The following is an 18,560-nucleotide window of genomic DNA, read 5'->3' as shown; positions in this document are numbered from 1 at the left end:
AGGAGAAAAGCCTGAAACATAGTCTACTCGACAGCCCTCAGAAGGAACCAACCCTACTGACCCCTTGATCGTAAATGTTTACCCTCCAGAACTGTGAGACAATAAATTCCTCTTGTTTAAGCTAAGTCACCCAGTTTGTGGTACTTTGTTACAGCCCTAGGAAAATAATAAGTATCTTCAAGAAACCTTAGAATAAATCTAAGCTTCTTGCTAATGAATAAGGCAATTCCCAACACTTTCTTTCATTGGGTACCATATTGATAGAGCCAGTTCACGATAAAAATAGCTAGATCGAAATTTCACCTGTGTTTTTATAGCCTCACAGGGAAAATTTGCAAATAAATTTGCACAACCTAACACGTTGCCACCATTTGCTAAAAGAAGGTTAATATTTTTCTGGAGAGAATGCTTTCCTTTCTGCCAGGAAACAGACATCTGATTCCTAAATGATCATTAAAATTTTTGTATTCTAGGCTTCTAAGACACATCTAAATACTCAGAATGGATTGTTTACCCATCAGTACATAGCTACGTTCACATTAAAACATTCTCAAATATCAAAAAAGTGTTTTATTTTAACAATTAATAATTCATCTAATGTCTAACTTTAAGGGGTCTGATGGGAAGCATGGTGGAAGATTCTTTTTGAGGTTTTGGAAGAAGACAAAAACATGACATGAATCATAGTTAGGAATCTATATGAATAGCCACATTACCAAAGAACATACAGAGCTAAAACATTAAACATTTGCTATGTTCCTGTCGAACACTGCAGTCCCCTTTAGGGGAAAAGGCATAAATAAATGTATCCCTCTGAACTTACTTTTTCCAGCCGGGTGGAACTTGAGGGATGCTCTGAGCCAGCAGAATGGTCACTCCCATGCACCTGCGGGGGGAAATGTATGGCTTTTAGTAGAATCTAACAGAGTCACTGATCCTGTTCCAGGACTTGATATGATTTCCTTCCTTTCTTCCTCCCTTTCTTCTACCGTCCTTCCTTCCTTTTTAGTATAAACATGCTTTTCTATTAAAGTAATGCATGCTTGAAGTTTTAAAGAAGCCCCATTGTTTTGTGCACAGAACTGTCAAAATGAAGGAGCATTCTGAAGCAGGCATCATGTTTCTTGTTTTCTCAGTTCTGAGTATGAATTTAGCAGCATAACATATTGGTTGGGTACATGTTTCAGAGCCAAATAGCCCCTGTCAAACTGACAAGATCTCTTATTAGCTGTGTACAACTTTAGGAGTAGTATTTAGCCATCCTGTGCTTCCACACCAGTAATTAAGGATGAAAATTGTACCGCCATCATATGGTCTGAGAACCAAAAAAATATGGTACCTGAAGAGCACATAACATAGGGACAACCACCTGGTGAATACTTAGTAAATGTAAGCTAATAATTATGCTTATAAAGAAAGAAAACACCAATTATATGACATTCTGGAAAAGTCAAAACTATAGCAATGGTAAAAAGATCAATGGTTTCCAGGGGTTTGAGGCAGGGAGGGAGTTAGGTGAGGCTTGAACACATTAAGCACCTTTTTAAGATGGTATAACTATCTGTATGATACTATAATGGCAGATATATGATAGCACACATTTGTCAAAATGTATAGAACTTTATAACATAAAGAGTGAACCTTACTGTATGCAAATTTTTAAAAAACCTATTTTGGAGGTCAGGGTATTCCTGGGTGGAATGCAGAATGTGATAAAACTAATTATATCATGAATGTATGAAATAAATATAAATATTACAAATGTATGAAGCAAACTCACTGCAGGGACTGGGGGGAAAAGATGACCTAAGTAACTCTGGAAATGAATGGAGTCTAAAAGACTCTAGGCAAAATAAACTGTTACATAAGCACTGTGTGTTGGTAAAGTTGATTCTCATGAGGATATCAGTAATTTTGATACTGCTATACATATATACTGGAATTGAACAATTAAGTAATTAGATGCTGGATGTTGGGAGCCAGGTTTCTCACTGTAGGTGTGGGAGATTACAGATAAGAAATAGGAGGAGGTCAGAATGAGCCATGTGGTAATAGGTTGGCGTTGTAGACATCAGTATGAACTCATGTTTAGCTTGGTATAGATACAGATGATTACATATAGAAATAATTATAGAAATATGTATATACATGGGTTAGTATATACACATATAAGCCCTTGCTCTGTCAGTAGAGAGGGCCTAGAAATAATGACACCCCAGCAGAAACAAGCACACCTATCATCCAGATCTTGTTTTCTAATACTATATTCCAATTTTTAAAAAATCAGGGCTCCTTGGAGAAAGGCTGATTCTAGGACCGAGACAAAAAATATCTAAGATGATCCTAGAGCATCTTGTAGTGCCAGAAAGTAAAAAAAAAAAAGCTTTTAAATAAATAATGGAGTATGCAAAGGGACATAGCAGACAACTGAAAAAGTCCCCAATTGTCAGGTTGGAAAATTTTATCAACAAAATAAGTGGCATTGGCTTATAATCCAAAACAAAAAATAAATCTATGAGTCCATACTGATATAGATAAATAATTGAAAAAATAAATAAATATCAATCAATAAATAAGGGAGAATAGACAAATCTCCTACACAGAAAAATTCCAAATAATTAGTGTCAATACTCTGCCTGCAAGGAGGTGAAGCATAAATTCCCACACGCTGGATGTGAGCTGTTCATAGTGACTTCCTTCCAAAAAGTACAGTACAGAAAAGGGGCAGAAAGAGCAATTTTATAGAAAAGAAACCTGGCACACTAACTCAGCCAATTGACCAAGGTAAAGATGGACAGTAATAAGTCATGTTGATAGTATGTACCCTTGACATGATGTGATGAAAATGGCACTTTACCTTTTTAGTCTTCTTCCCAAAAACCCACAACCCCAGTCTAATCATAGAGAAAAAACATCAGGCAACTCCCAACTGAGGAGCATTTTACAAAATACTTGACCAGTACTTTTCAAAACTGTCAAAAGTCACCAAAAACAGGGTAAGTTTGATAAACTATCACAGCCAAGAAGAGCCTAAGGACACATGAGGACTAAATATAATGTGATATCCTGGAGGGGATCCCCAAAGAAGAAAAGGACATTAGGTGAAAACTAAGGAAATTAGAATAAATTATAGACTACATTTAAAATAACATATCAATATCGATTCAAAATTGCAACAAATATCCCATACAAACATACAAATATAAGATGTTAATAATAGGGAAAATATGTAGAGGATATATGGGAACTTTGTAGTGACTTAATCTGTTTTAAAATTTAGAATTTGTTTTAAAAAAGAAAAAAAATAAAGACAGACTATTATATTGAACCTAAAAACAAAAACATTAACCAGCATTACTAAGTATTATTTTTTTTTAATTTGGTAGACAATTAGTACAGGAGATACCTAGCAACTACTAGGACTTAGAAACGTGAATGTTTTAATCATTACTCCAACTAATCCTGATCTAATTCTTATACTTGATTCAATTCACGTTGAATCTCTTCTCAAAGTGAGACCCTCCTCAAAGTTGATCTGTTATGTTCAGAAACTTTACCACCCACTTTAATTTGCCCACAAGGAAATCTTACAGATGTCAGTGGCTTTTATACTCAACCTGCAGTTCCTAACACTCTATTTTTCAGCACTCCTTGATTTATAGCTCAAAGGACAATTTGCCCTTTTTAATCCAGTGAAAAACTATTTAAAAAGTAAGAGGTCAGTCACAAATTACATTAACTTACTAGTAACATAAATCCACACATGATGATTTCTCCCAATATAAATTAGGTTTCACATCACTTATGTCTCCTGTGTTTAGTTCTTGGCCTTCTGAAGTCAGAATTTACATATTTAGGTTTTTTCTCAGGTAATTCCTCATCTAACAAACTTCACCAGCCACAGTAGATTTTATGTGGTACTATTTTCTTTTAAAAATGTGAAACTGCAAAGATAACAGTAACTTAATAGTTTTCTATATACTCCCAGGAAGTTGTTCCTTCCCTCCCTACTGTAACACAGAAATGTACCTCTCTGAATTGAAGCTTTTTGTGACGCCTATGCTTTAGGGGAGGGGCTTGAAAGTGACTGTGAACAGAGAGATGAAAAGAAACAGTAGAGACAGGAAGTTGAGCTCCACCATCATACAGTTTTTGAAGGAGCTATTTGCATACGGTTATTCATCCCATTTCTCTCTCCTCTGTACACTCTAGATTATACCCCATAATCTCCCTATCAGTGTTCTCAGGTCTTGCACATGTAGAATCCGATATGAGTATAAGATAAGCATAACTTAGAATTTTATGATTCTTCACAAGGTCCTAAAACAGCTAGAGACAATGGCCCTTGACTTAGATGGGGCAGGTAGAAATGCAGATGAAAAGAGAGAGACTGAGAAACTTCACCACTTCTCAAGTGCTCAAAACCAGCTCATCTATTCCCAAGCCCAGTGGACCTTCCCCCCAACACCCCGTGTACATACACCACTCGGAGCCAACTTGAACCTACATTTGGAGGATATTTTACTCAGTGTGAGTATCCCCTTTCTTCCTTCTTGGTAAAGTATAAAGTGATGTGGTAAGTTGGTGATCAGCTCAGTGCTCCTACCTTGTTCACTGGAAAGAAAAAGACTTCCTCTGGTGACTGGTAAAGGGAACCAGCCTTGTGTCCACATTGAAACTCTAACTTGAAAATTCCTCCCAATCATAGAAAATATTTGCAAACGAAACAACTGACAAAGGATTAATCTCCAAAATTTACAAGCAGCTCATGCAGTTCAATATCAAAAAAACAAACAACCCAATCCAAAAATGGGCAGAAGATTTAAATAGACTTTTCTCGAAGGAAGATATACAGACTGCCAACAAACACATGAAAGGATGCTCAACATCACTAATCATTAGAGAAATGCAAATCAAAACTACAGTGAGGTATCACCTCACATGGGTCAGAATGGCCATCATCAAAAAATCCACAAACAATAAATGCTGGAGAGGGTGTGGAGAAAAGGGAACCCTCTTGCACTGTTGGTGGGAATGTAAATTGATATAGCCACTATGGAGAACAGTATGGAGGTGCCTTAAAAAACTAAAAACAGAACTACCATACGACCCAGCAATCCCACTACTGGGCATATACCATGAGAAAACCATAATTCAAAAACAGTCATGTACCAATATGTTCATTGCAGCTCTATTTACAATAGCCAGGACCCGGAAGCAACCTAAGTGTCCATCAACAGGTGAATGGATAAAGAAGATGTGGCACATATATACAATGGAATATTACTCAGCCATAAAAAGAAACAAAATTGAGTTATTTGGAGTGAGGTGGATGGACTTAGAGTCTGTCATACAGAGTGAAGTAAGTCAGAAAGAGAAAAACAAATACTGTATGCTAACACATATATATGGAATCTAAAAAAAAAAAAAAGGTTCTGAAGAACCTAGGGGCAGGACAGGAATAAAGACACAGACATAGAGAATAGACTTGAGGATATGGGGAGGGGAAGGGTAAGCTGGATGAAGTGAGAGAGTAGCACTGACATATATACACTACCAAATGTAAAATAGCTAGCTAGTGGGAAGCAGCTGCATAGCACAGGGAGATCAGCTCGGTGCTTTGTGACCACCTAGATGGGTGGGATAGGGAGGGTGGGAGGGAGATGCAAGAGGGAGGGGATATGGGGATATATGTATACATATAGCTGATTCACTTTGTTATACAGCAGAAACTAACACAATATTGCAAAGCAATTATACTTCAATAAAGATGTTAAAAAAAAAAAAGAAAGAAAATTCCTCCCAACCAAAATTCCAGCCTGCCCAAATTTCTATACAGTGTGGCTTCTGAGTGAAATGGAAAAAGCAAGTGGAGCCAATTTATATACCCTATACTTCTTTAACATATTTGGTAATTCACAAGCCTTACAAAGCCTTATGCAGCTGAAAGCTTGGTGTCTATGGTTGAATTTGTGTGTGTAAGTGTTGGGTTGATTTATCTTTTTATGCATCTGAAAGTCAGTTACAAAAGGAAGATAAGCTATTTTGTGAAACTCAAACTCTTTCAACCATAGTACTTGTGACAACTGCTACTGCATGTTTTATCAAATGATATGTGGACTTAAATTGAGATAACACATTTTTAAGCTACTGGGACTCTTTGAAATCAAATGTACAGGCAAGGTTATACACATTGGAGATGCTAGATCCCCACAGAACCATGAAATAACATGATAGAAGACAACATAGCTATTTGCACCTTGCCTCACCTCCAATTCTGGAAGCTGGCTTAATTCCATAACCAATCCTGACTGCGTCGGGCCAAAGGTATCTTGTTCTGTTCCACAGAAGCCTGGTGAATCTGACTTGTCCCTGGCCATCTTCATTATGTAGTACCCAAGGGAGGCCAGATTATTTTACAGTCAAACCTCAGAAATGTGCCTGCCCCACAGCAAAGCAAGCAATCCATTTAACACCTTAACTTTCCCAACCAGACCAGACCTAACCTAAAATTAACCCTTCCATGCAAAGTGACCCAAATCTGGTGTCTGAATACAGGCCTTTGAAAAGACTTGTCCAAGGGAAGGCAAAGGACTAACTACTCCGGTGTACTCACAATCCTTCTTTCTTCTGCTACCACCCCCCTGCCCAGATCCCACTTCTGTGATGATTCTGGATTAGCCTACTGAGTGCAGGATTCAAAAATAGAGGCTCAGCTTCTCATAAAAATGTTCTGCAACTTTAGGTCAAAATCACATTATTAATTGTGGTATTTTGCTCAGTTCCCAGCCAGGGTAATTTTGTTCAGTTCACCAAAGTATGCCTTTGCAGTTTCAGTTGAACTCCGTTTTTCCTCACTATTAAATAGAATAGTCAAAAAATTATAGGTCTGCTAGTTTTCACCCTACAGATAGATATATTTTTCGGTAGGTGAAGTGACGCTCTACTTATGCCCTTTCCCTGCCACAGATTTGATTCTTGTACTAACCGCTTTGACTCTCCAGGACCTGCAAAATTGTCAGTGCCTTTCAGTCTAATCCCTTTAAACTTTAAAAATGATTATTCTTCTGACATATTGTTTTTTATGTCACGCTATTTTTCAGAGAAGTGGTATTAGGAATGAACAAGTGATTATAGAAATGAGCAAGCCTCTCCAAAAAAGAGGAAACATAAAAAATAAAGGTGACATTGAGAAGTAGAATCTCTTTTTTTTTTTAAGCCCCAAGCTAAAGCACACTGCTCATCCCACTGTGAAGGAATGCTAAGTAAAACTCAGTTTCCTTCGTTTTTTTTTTTTTAAGATTATATCATGTGTACTAATTTATAGAAAAACAGCCTCTGCTTTTATAGAGCCTGAGAGTCCTTGCTTTATCACAGGAAGAAATCTGCACAGTGTCAGGTTCTAAACAGCTGTGGGTTCATTCATTGGCCAGAAGGCATCATGATGACAATGGGCCAGGGGTGTCAGGCTCTAAGGAATAGTAGGAGTAAACAACACTTCCTAATATCTAGTAATGAATAAGGTTCTATTTAGTCTTCTCCCAAAAATAACCCCTTGTCACTTTTCCCATTCACCTAATATTCCCCTATATAAATCCTAGTTACTGTAATTTTACTTGTTATAAATATGCTCAGGAGAAGACCTGGTTTTATAGAATCATTCATCTCTCTACTCATTGGTATCTTTATAAAATTTTAGACTAGTAGAAATCCAGTAAACTAATAAATGACAGAGTCAGATCTACTACAAATGGCTGTTGCTGAACAGAAGCAAAGGCATTACCTTGACATTTAGTGATAGAACTTTAGCAAATGGCAGTTCTTAGAAGAGAGTTTAAGTGGGAGTGAATTTTGAAGGCCTCTATAAGAAGGGGAAATTTTCCAAACATCATATGTATAATTGTTCTTGCATTACCCAAAAATTTAAGGTATGTAGACTTGAGCTCACAAAAAAAAGTAAATAATAGATGTTCTCTTAGTCAACAGTTAACAAATGTTTATTGAGTACCTACTACTTGCCAGGAAATTTCTAGGCACTGAGGATGCAATGGAAACAAGGCAATGTCCCTATTCTCAATATAAGCTCTTACATTCAGAAGAAGAAAGAAAGAGGGTAAACATGTAAATAGACAAGATCATTTCAGGAGATAGTAAGTGCTATGAAGAAGATAAAATAAAGAAGTATAACTGGGAGTTACTGATGAAATGGCATTTGAATTGAGACCTGTTGAAGTCATGCATATCTGACCATGTCTTTATAAACGTGGTTCTGAGATTGGCTTTCCCAATTTGAAATGGGTGTTTCTGAATAAGGGCCTTACCTCCATATCTCTCTCCACGTACCTTTTTTTTTTTTCCTATCTTTTTTCCTCTGTCTCCCAATCTAACCTTCCTCTCTTTCTACCTTTAAGCCTACAGGTCACTCTCCTTTTTCTTCTCTCTCCCCTTCCCCTTTTCCCTTATATCTTCCATTTTGCTTTCTTCCTACCTCTTCCCCTCAAGCTCACTGTTTCCTCTCTGCAATGTTTTCCTTAGCTTCTTAAAAAATGTGTCTGCCTGGCCCACTGAGGCCACCTGAATTTCTATTCTAACACTTTCCTTCTTACTTTCCTTACCATAAAGCAAAACTCTTTGTATTTCTTGTGGAATTTAACAAATATAGTCTTACATTTGCTTCTCTAAAGTAGTTATGTCCTTCTTAACTTACTTTAGCCTTTGAGTTCTCTCTCTGTACCCCTTACTAGGAAAAAAAATTGAGATATGCAGTGTTATACCAGGTCAATAACACGTAAATATTTGAAAATTTTTGAGTGTTTTGATTCTCCTGAATACATGTAAATTTTAAAACACAGTGCTATATTTTATATTTGGAGGAAGTACGTGCTCCAATTTTATGCTTTTAACTGCAATCTCATCGATGTGTTTCAATGATTTTCTCTACAATAAAAGTATGCAATTATCTATACTTATTATGAAAGTCATATTAATAGAACTTTTATTAAAACGGGGAAGGCTTAATGTACCATAATAAGACACACTGAAAATATTTATTTTCAGCTACAGCCTCATAAAAAATGTACGTTTCCTTAGAAAGGAACTCTGCACAGAATTATTTTGTGTTAATTTAATTCTACTAAAATGGAAGTACATTTTACAAATTAATACATACATAAAGTAACACATTCTGGTAGGTTATTTCTAATTTTTGTTGTAATTTTCTTGAATGAAACTATAAGTTTGAAACTATTTACAAAGTCAATAAATGACTTAAATAAGACTGGGTAAAAATAAGAAAGAACAACGACATAAACATTTAAACAATGTCGAATAGGACTCACTGTAAAGATATTTCACCCCAGTACATTCTCATTTCAGAAATATGGTAAATACTGGGACTTCCTTGGTGGTCCAATGGTTAGGGCTTGGCCCTTTCACTGCCAGGGGCCAGGTTATATCCTTGGTCGGGGAACTAATATCCTGCAAGCGGTGCAGCATGGCCAAAAAATAAAATAAAATAGAAAATTGTAAAAATTAAAAGAAAAGAAATGTGGTAAATACTGCATGCTTATCTGGTAAAATATACAGTAATAAGACACATCCTCAAACTGATGAAACTCCTGCACGTTTAGAAGATTCTACCACCACAGACAGTATTCCCCGGCCAATAACCCTTCCTCGGCATGCTCACACAGTGTCCCATCTAGCTGTCAGCTTTGGCCTACGGAGGTTATAGTTTGGCCTCACAGCTTAAACAGGAATTTTTTTTTTTTCTCAAAAGGGAGTACACCTTTGTCTTCTGAATTTAAGGATAGGCAGGCCCATCTTCCAGAAAGCAAAATATTTCAAAGAGGAAACTCTAGGTGTAAGGGGACCACAGTGAAACAAGAGCGCCAGTAGAGTCTGAGGGCTGTGGCAGAAATCTGGGGCATTGGCTACTGGGTATTCATTTCACTCCACACCAGAACTTCAAGGGGTAATTCTAGGACAGACAGAAGTGTTAAACAAAAGAGATTTTCATCATGTTCTCAAGCGAAAAACCTACTGAGTCCTTTCCAATTCACTCTTCTGACATAATTGCTCTGTGCCTTCATTTCCTCAGTTTGAAAATGGGAACTGGATAAATCTCATAGTGTTGTTGTGGGGATTGAATTAGTTAATTCAGTTAAAACACTTAGAATCATGCCTAAAACATATTTATCATTCAGTAAATGACAGCTACTGTCCTTGCTGCCACTGCTGCTGTTGTTACGGTAGTTAATAGTACCAAATGCAGAGATGGTACTAATTATGTAGTTGTGGGACTTAAATAATCTGTAAATCTGAAACATATACGTAACCTAGACGCTAGAAACATCCATGTTTACCATCATTTTCTAAGATCCTTGTCAGATATATTTCATCATTAAACTCATCTTTCTAATTACCTAAAAAGAAAGTTTTATAAGTCTAGTTTTATTTAATGTATTTTAGGCAACTATGCTTGAAAATGCTTTAAGGAATAGAGAAAACAAATTCAAATTATGCTCCTAGTTTTCAGGGAAACAACCAACATAAGAGACCATTATCATCCGTGGGAGAGTTATTCGGAAACTACGGGATTTACCATATAAAACAGATTAAGGAGGACTTTGCCTATCTTGGTAAATTGTTTGCAAAATGGCTGATTTAATATCCTTCTCTGCACCATGGGGAGATCCCTCCTATGATGACTCTGGATCTGGCTATGTGACTTGCTTTGGCCGATAGAACAATAGCAAATGTGGTGCAAGCAACAGAGTGAAAGGTGCTTGTATTAGTCAAGGTTCTGAAGAAAAAAAGAACCAATAACACTCCCTAACACCATACACAAAAATAAACTCAAAATGTATTAAAGACCTAAATGTAAGGCCAGACACTATCAAACTCTTAGAGGAAAACATAGGCAGAACACTCTATGACATAAATCACAGCAAGATCCTTTTTGACCCACCTCCTAGAGAAATGGAAATAAAAACAAAAATAAACAAATGGGACCTAATGAAACTTAAAAGCTTTTGCACAGCAAAAGAAACCATAAACAAGACAAGAAGACAACCCTCAGAATAGGAGAAAATATTTGCAAATGAAGCAACTGACAAATAATTAATCTCCAAAATTTACAAGCAGCTCATGCAGCTCAATACCAAAAAAACAAACAACCCAAACCAAAAATGGGCAGAAGACCTAAATAGACATTTCTCCAAAGAAGATATACAGATTGCCAACAAACACATGAAAGAATGCTCAACATCATTAATCATTAGAGAAATGCAAATCAAAACTACAATGAGATATCATCTTACACCAGTCAGAATGGCCATCATCAAAAAATCTACAAACAATAAATGCTGGAGAAGGTGTGGAGAAAAGGGAACCCTCTTGCACTGTTGGTGGGAATGTAAATTGATACAGCCACTATGGAGAACAGTATGGAGGTGCCTTAAAAAACTAAAAATAGAACTACCATATGACCCAGCAATCCCACTACTGGGCATATACCCTGAGAAAACCATAATTCAAAAAGAGTCATGTACCACAATGTTCATTGCAGCACTATTTACAAAAGCCAGGACATGGAAGCAACCTAAGTGTCCATTCACAGACGAATGGATAAAGAAGATGTGGCACATATATACAATGGAATATTACTCAGCCATAAAAAGAAACAAAATTGAGTTATTTGGAGTGAGATGGATGGACCTAGAGTCTGTGAAGTAAGTCAGAAAGAGAAAAACAAATACCGTATGCTAACACATATATATGGAATCTTAAAAAAAAAAAAAATGGTCATGAAGAACCTAGAGGCAAGATGGGAATAAAGACGCAGACCTACTAGAGAATGGACTTGAGGACATGGGGAGGGGGAAGGGTAAGCTGGGACAAAGTGAGAGAGTGGCATGGACATAAATACACTGCCAAATGTAAAATAGATAGCTAGTGGGAAGCAGCCATATAGCACAGTGAGATCAGCTCGGTGCTTTGTGACCACCTAGAGGGGTGGGATAGGGAGGGTGGGAGGGAGGGAGACACAAGAGGGAAGAGATATGGGGATATATGTATATGTATAGCTGATTCACTTTGTTATAAAGCAGAAACTAACACACCATTGTAAAGCAATTATACTCCAATAAAGATGTTAAAAAAAAATTACAATTACTTTAATATATAAATTGGCCAGGTTTCTGGAAATTGCAAGAGAATTTTTAAAATAATAAATAAATAAATAACTTTTATAAGTTCATTAAAGAATATCAATAAACTCCAGTATATTAAGAAAGCATAGAAATTAATTAAGAGAAACAAATAAAGAAAAAGAGTGAAAACGAAATCTACAAAACTTGCGACAATAGAAGAAATCAATCTAATATATAATATGTGTACCTGTATATCAGTCTGAAAAGTGGAAGTGACTTTGGTAAAGATCTAGTTGAACTTTACCTCAAATTAGAGAATCAAAGCAAAACTGTGGAAGGTCATCAGTAAACATCTGACACTGATGTAAATGCAATTGTAAATTCAGTTAAAATGTTCAATATTGAAGGTAACATTATTTGATTTTTGTTGATAATATAATACATACGAATTTTGGAAGAAAAAAAAGAACCAATAGACTTTTATATTATATAAAATATTAATATATTATTATGTTAAAATACATTAATATTATATTAATGCATATAGGTTTATATTTATAATTTAATATATTAAATATACTAAAATGATAACATTTATAATACAATAATATAATATATTATTTGTATGTATAAAACCTATTGGTTCTGTTTCTTTGGTGAACACTAATACAAGCATCTTTCACTCCTCTGCTTGCATCACATTTCTCTCTCACTCTCTCTCTCTCTCTCTCTATAAATAGAGAGAGAGAGAGAGAGAGAGAGAGAAAAAGAGATTTATTTATTCTAAGGAATTGGCTCAGGTGATTATGGAGGCTGAGACATTTCATGATCTGCCACATGAAAACTAGATACCCAGAAGTGCTGGTGGTGCAAGTTCCAGTCCGAGTACAGAAGACTGATGTCCTAGCTTGAAACCAGTCAGGCAAAGAGAGCAAATTCGCTCTTACTCACCCCACCTTTTTTTCTGGTCAGGCCTCCAAGGAATTGGATGAGGCCCATCCACATTGGGGAGGGTAATCCTCTTTATTCAGACTAACAATTCAAAGGTCAGTCTCGTCTCAAACACCCTCACAGACATACCCAGAATAATGTTTAACCAAATATCTGGGCACCCGTGGCCCCATCAAGTTGACACATAAAGCTAGTCATCAGTGTTCATCAGCGGGCTTCCCCTCCTTTGTTGCTGGACTCTTCCTCCATCATGTAAACAAGTTCAGGTGAGCCGGCAGGAGGCTGAGGGACCACATTGCAGAGAGAGACTGCAAGTCTACCTGTCTCAGCTGAGGTCCCAGATGCATGAATGAATTCCACCCCCACCAGCCAGACCACACAGGCCCACAGAAATGTGAGAAACAATAACTGTTTGAGGTTGAAACCATTAGGTTTTGAAATAGTTTTTTTATATAACAAAAGCAAACCGATTTGCTAACTGAACACAATTTTAAAAGCTGATGTCACAGTTAAAACCAAGACCATATTCTAATCTGTGCTTAATAAATTTCAGTCTAAGACAGAAAATTCTACTCTGTACCTATTGCTTGGACACAGAGCATGTGAAATATGTAAAACTATTTTGGTTTTTTGTTATTAGCATCAAAGGATTTATAAAAATTTTTAAAATAACAGATCAAACTTTTAAAACTCATAGTTGAGTAGACACAAATGTAAAACGAATTCCAAGGTCAACTTACAAAAAATGGCAAGAAGCAAATTAAATTTTATGTGAGTATAAAAAAATACTGGAGATACCACTTCAGTTCTAAAATAATGACATAAAAAAAAATAATAATAAAATAAAATAATGACATAAACATTAACTTCAAGCACCTTCAATATCAAATAGTAAAAGTTTTTGTAATATAATTCACATTCTATAAAATTCACTAAGGTGTACAATTCAGTAGATTCTAAAATACTTAGAGTTGTGCACAAATACCAGAATATTTCATCACCCCAAAAAGAAACCCTGTACCTGTTAGTAGTCTCTGCCCTCTTCTTCCCCCCCAGTCCCTGGCAACCACTAATCTACTTTCTGTCTCTATAGATTTGCATATTTTGGACATTTTACATAAATGGAATCATACCATATGTGGCCTTTTATACTGGCTTCTTTCACTTAGCCTTGTGTTAAAGTTCATCCATGCTGTAGCATTTATCAGTACTTCATTTCTTTTTATTGCCAAATAATATTCTACTGGATGGATATACCATATTTTGCTTATCCATTCATCAGTTTATGGGCATTCAGGTTGTTTCAGTTTCTTACTACTATGAATAATACTGCTATAAACATTTGTGTACAACTTTTTGCATGAACATATGTTTTCAATTCTCTTAGATATACACCTAGGAGTGAAAATGCTGGGTCATATGTTACCAGTATGTTCAACATTTTGAAGAACTTCCAAACTGTTTTCCACAGTGGCTGCACTGTTTTTCATTCCAGTCAGGAATGTATAAGGGTTCCTATTTCTCCCCATCCTTAACATTTGTTATTTTCCTTTTTATTTTTTTATTATAACCATCCTAGTTGATGTGAAATGATTTTGGTTTTGATTTCCATTCTCCTGATAACTAATGATGTTGAACATCATTTATATGCTAATTTTCCAACTACGAATCTTCATTAGAGAAATATCTGTTCAAATCATTGGTCCATATTTTAGTTAGGGTATTTTTCTTCTTATTTTTGAGTTGCAAGAATTCCTTATATATACTAGATACAATGTTCTGATCAGATATATGATGTGTGAATGTTTTATTCCATACTGTGGGTCATTTTTTCATTTTCTTGATGTTCTTTGAAGCTCAAAATTTTTTAATGTTGATAAAGTCCAATTTGTCTATTTTTCTTGTGTTGCTCATGCTTTTTGTGTTATATTTTTAAAACTATTGCTTAAACTAAGATCATGAATATTTACTCCTATGTTTTCTTCTAAGAGTTCTATCACTTCAGCTCTTACTTATAGGTTTTATCCATTTTGAGTTAATATTTGTATTGATAGATAGGGTGAGGCAGGGTCCAACCTTATTCTTTTGTATATGAATATGCAGATGTCCCAGCATCATATGTTGAAAACACTATTCTTTCTCCCATTGAATTGTCTTGGCACGGTTGTCAAAAGTCAATTGACCATAGATGTGTGGGTTTAGCTCTAGACTCTCAGGTTAAAATGTTATGTGATCTATGCGCCTATCCTTATGCAAGTACCACACTGCCTTGATTACTGTAGCTTTGTAGTAAATTTTGAAATCAGGAAGTGTGAGTCCTCCAACACTGTTTCACTTTTTCAAGATTGTTTTGGCTTTTCTGAGTCCCTCACGTTTCCTTGTGAATTTTAGGATTAGCTTGTGCCTTACTGCAGAAAGGGGAGTTGGAATTTTGATAGGGATTGCATTAGGTCTGTAGATCACTCTGGGGAGTACTGCGAAGTTAACAACAGTAAGTCTTCCCAACATGAGCACGGTATGTCTTTTTATTTATTAGGTCTTCTTTAATTTCTTTCAACAATGTTTTGTAGTTTTCAGTGTACAAGTCCTGTGCTTCTTTGGATAAATTTATTCATAAGTATTTTATTCTTCCTGATGGAATAGTAAATAGAATTGTTTTCTTAATTTCATTTTGGGATTTTTTTATTGCTAGTGTACAAAAATACAATTAAATTTTGTACAGTCATCTTGTATTGTGCAACTTCACTAAACTCTTTTTTTGCTCTAATACTCTGTGTGTTTGTGTGTGTGTACACTTAGTGTTTTATGTGATATATATTATCATATATATATGATATTGTCATCTGTAAACAGAGATACTTTTACTTCTTTCTTTCCAATCAAGATGCCTTTTGTTTCTTTTTCCTGCTTAGCTGCCCTGGCTCATACCTCCAGTACAATGCTGAATAGAAGGGGTGAGAGTGTACATCCTTGTCCTCTTCTTTATCTTAGAGGGAAAGCATTCAGTCTTTCACCTTAACTATGATATTAGCTGTAGGGTTTTGTACATGCCCTTAATTAGGTTGAGGAAGTTCCCTTCAATTCCTAGTTTGTTGAACGTTTGATGCTGAAATAGTGTAGGATTGTGTCAGATGTTTGTTTTGTCAAATGTTTGTCTTGAATTTTTGTCTATTGAGATAATAATTTTTTCTTTATTCTCTTAATATGGCATATTACATTGATTTTCGTATGTTGAAACAACCTTGCATTCTTGGGATAAATCTCACATGGCCATTGTGTTCACTTTTTATATGTTTTGGATTAATTTGCAGGTATTTTGTTGAAGATGATGGTATATTTATTCATAAAGGATATTGGTCTGTAGTTTCCTTTTCTGTGATGTTTTATCTGGTTTTGGTATCAGTGTAATACTGGCCTCATAGAATGAGTTGGGAAGTGTTCTCTCCTCTTCTTTTTTTTTGGAGGGTGGGAGCTATGTGAATAATGGTATAAATAATTTTTTTAATGTTCGGTAGAATTCACCAGTTTGCTTAGTGATATTCCTGAGCTAATTCTGTAAAGTCTCTGTTCTTTGTCATGTGTGGCCACTGAAATCTTCTTCAGTTAGCTTAAGAATCAGCTAATGATAAGTAATTTTTTTTAAATTCCTGAAACCAATAAATCTCCCATTCTTTATTGAGCAGCTTTGTACGCATGTTAAAGTAATCTCCAACACTCAGCTTACAACTCTGTCTTAGCTTCCACTTCCTGCTTGGCTGCTTCAAGGTCAGCCAGAGGTGAGAGCTAAGGGCCTTCTCAGGTTCTTTTTGAGAATGCACACAGCACTACACATGTGCATGAACTTTTAGATTCCCAGGAACACGTCCAAACTTTCCAAAGCCCCTGTGGACACCTCATTGCTCGGCTTTTTCTTTTCAAGCTGTTTTGGTTAATCTGTTGTCTGTGCCAACTGTTAACTATCACCTTAGGCATTATGGTTTTGAAACATTTGCCTGTAAATGTTTTTCATAAATTCCCCTTGGGGAGAGGCTTTTAGTACTGGGCAACCTGGAGTCAGACCAAAAAAAGACAAGCTTTTCCAGTTGGAAAACCATCTAACAGATCAAATAAAATCAATTCTTTGCGAATGCAGCTTTGAAAGAGCCCAAGCTCTGTTCTGCTTCCTCAAGTATTGGGAATGCAGGCTCTTCTTTTTCAAGGCCACTGCTGAGTTGGGGAGTGGGAGTTTGGAGTTGCTATCCTTACCAATATTTGGTAGTTTTTCTTGAATAAGTACTTCCTGGCTTGCTTCCTTTGGTTAATTTCCAGAGTTCTGGAAAAAAAAAAATGATCCTATTTTGCCAGTCTGTTGATGTTGCTGTTGTTGCTTTTATGGAAGGATACATTTTTGGATGCCAGTTTTACTACACATCGCCATTAATAGTAAATTAACCTTATCAAAGTTGAACTAATATGATACAGTCAGTTCACCAGTATTGACCAGTAATCTTATGACAACTCAATCTTGCATACTAACAGAGAGAAAAATATACTATAATTAATTAATTAACTAAAATAAATAAAAATATGCTAGTGCAAATCAGGTATTTCAACCATGAAACGTGGCTGCAGGTAGTGACACAGGAATACCTTCTGCAAATATGAAGAACAGTTAAGTATAAGCATACTTGTATAAGAGAAACACTATTCAATGGCAGCTCCAGGATCTAAAAGAATAAGTCAGAATTTTTTAAATTAGGACTACAAATTATAAGATGCAGCTAAGAAATTAAGAGTAAATTCTACTTGTAGAGTTAACTCATCAAAATGAAAGCAAAGGCTCTTTATTAGAAACAGCCTGCATAAGAATATTAAACTCACTTCGTACTTAAACTCTCATCAAGGATGATTGATGATAGAAGAAAAAACTAAGAAACATATTTTTGTGACCATACTTTTATTTGCTGACACTACAGAAAACCAAATCTCTACTACACAAAGAATGAGTTCATAATGGAAAAACACCGAAGCATCTAAATTTGACTGTATACTGTACTAAGTCAAAAACAAACTCAGAAAATGCTCTATGTGAAAACAAAGTTGATTTGCTATTGATCGTATTGGTAATTTTGCATTTTCTATCAGCTAGAGGTTTATTTTTAAATTCAATCTCCCCTGACTGAAATGAGGTTTTTAAAAATCATGTATTTCATATTTGTCCTCACAGCAGTCAATGAGGTAGATGAGATAAACAGAACTATTCTGGGAGACACAGAATTCTAAATTAAATGATAAAGTGTGTCTTAAAATGACATGCAGTGCTTTGTGACCACCTAGACGGGTGGGATAGGGAGGGTGGGAGGGAGACGCAAGAGGGAGGAGATATGGGGATATATGTATATGTAGAGCTGATTCACTTTGTTATAAAACAGAAACTAACACACCATTGTAAAGCAATTATACTCCAATAAAGATGTT

The 18,560-nt window shown here is 35.7% G+C and overlaps 1 long non-coding RNA gene across 3 annotated transcripts in view; it reads right to left on the bottom strand.

Moving 5' to 3' along the window:
* The window catches only part of LOC309634947, a 429,791-nt gene that overhangs the window by 344,467 nt on the left and 66,764 nt on the right, over window positions 1-18,560 (bottom strand). For all 3 annotated transcript variants that reach the window (XR_014248512.1, XR_014248513.1, XR_014248514.1), the window contains one exon: window positions 824-886. This is a non-coding gene — a long non-coding RNA (uncharacterized lncRNA). The remainder of the gene's footprint in view (window positions 1-823; window positions 887-18,560) is intronic.

The sequence above is a fragment of the Balaenoptera borealis genome (assembly GCF_965194805.1).
Source record: "Balaenoptera borealis genome assembly, chromosome: 9".
Classification (NCBI taxonomy): domain Eukaryota; kingdom Metazoa; phylum Chordata; class Mammalia; order Artiodactyla; family Balaenopteridae; genus Balaenoptera; species Balaenoptera borealis.
The sequence above is the reverse complement of the archived record's forward strand: the minus strand, read 5'-3'. Positions and strand labels throughout refer to the sequence as shown.